The sequence below is a fragment of the Micropterus dolomieu genome, linkage group LG02 (genome assembly GCF_021292245.1).
Source record: "Micropterus dolomieu isolate WLL.071019.BEF.003 ecotype Adirondacks linkage group LG02, ASM2129224v1, whole genome shotgun sequence".
In the NCBI taxonomy this organism is placed as follows: domain Eukaryota; kingdom Metazoa; phylum Chordata; class Actinopteri; order Centrarchiformes; family Centrarchidae; genus Micropterus; species Micropterus dolomieu.
In genome coordinates this window covers 14,242,798-14,243,932 of record NC_060151.1, presented here as the reverse complement: position 1 = coordinate 14,243,932, position 1,135 = coordinate 14,242,798, and the positions used below count along the sequence as shown (strand labels likewise).

Sequence of the window (1,135 nt, the reverse complement as noted above, 5' to 3'; positions counted from 1 at the left end):
ATTGACGCATTATAAAACATCATAATACACACATGAATGTTTGTAAGGAAGTTATTCACAGTTTAAGAAAAAGATTTACCACTGGAACCTAAATATTTCTTTTGGATTTCAAAGGTGTTGTGAGTTTTCTCTTTTAAAGACATCAACTTTACTGTTATTACATATTTGTCAAGTGAGGCATTGAACCGTGCATGCATTTTGTCATGATTTGTAAAATAAATGTATCAACATATGGCACAACGAGAATGTCACACCTGGCTTCTGTTGTAGTTTACTGTACTACTTAAATAAATTCATTCAGTTTAATTAACTTTGTTTTGGATTTGTATTGAACACACGATAACAGAAACACCTGCAGAATAAAATTTGATTAACTATAATAGCTCTGAAATAATCACTGAAGGAAAAATGTGAAAACACAGAACTCAAAAGAGTTTAATGTTTAAAAGCATTGAATTGCACAACGGTTGTTGTTTTTGTGTCCATCCCCCTGGACACCCATACATCACTGATGGTTGATCTTTTGCTGCAATCACTTTTAGAATTTAATCTTTAGATGGAGATAGTGGCGCTGTGGGATCATTTTGGTTGTTGGTCAGAGCGGTACATACATCAGCAGACAACAAGATGTAATTTTCTGAGGTAGTTATGATGTGATTACATTATGATGGTTATTATCATGTGTCACAGCTATGCCCTGTATGAATCTATTGTTACTCCACTCCTCATGTTAGATTTTTGTCAACCCATCTGTGTTGTTTGAATACATAAAACTGTTTACTCAGTTGTGTTTTTCTGGTTAATATGTGCTCCACTCTGACATATAAACTCAGTATTACCTTGAAAGCAGTGGTTCCAATGGTGAACATCAGAGTGATGATGAAGAGAAGGATGAAGGTGAGGGCTATTCTCCCCATGTCATCTTCTGCCTCGATGGTACTGTTCCACTGGTAGTCCATTTTAATCATGAACTCCGGATGTCCTGGACTTGGGAAAATCCACTCCTGGCTAACTGTGATGAGACCAAATTCTATTAATGACCAAATTCTTTGATTTCCTATAGCAGGTTAATATATTTTAAAACCTCACAGGTCTGTGGATTTAATCAGTAAATCAATCAGTTAGTCAGTCAATC

At 35.3% G+C, this 1,135-nt stretch overlaps 1 protein-coding gene across 1 annotated transcript in view; it reads right to left on the bottom strand.

The window, feature by feature from the left end:
- The window catches only part of LOC123987131 (Ig heavy chain Mem5-like), a 48,136-nt gene that overhangs the window by 452 nt on the left and 46,549 nt on the right, over positions 1 to 1,135 (bottom strand). The window lies entirely within an intron of this gene.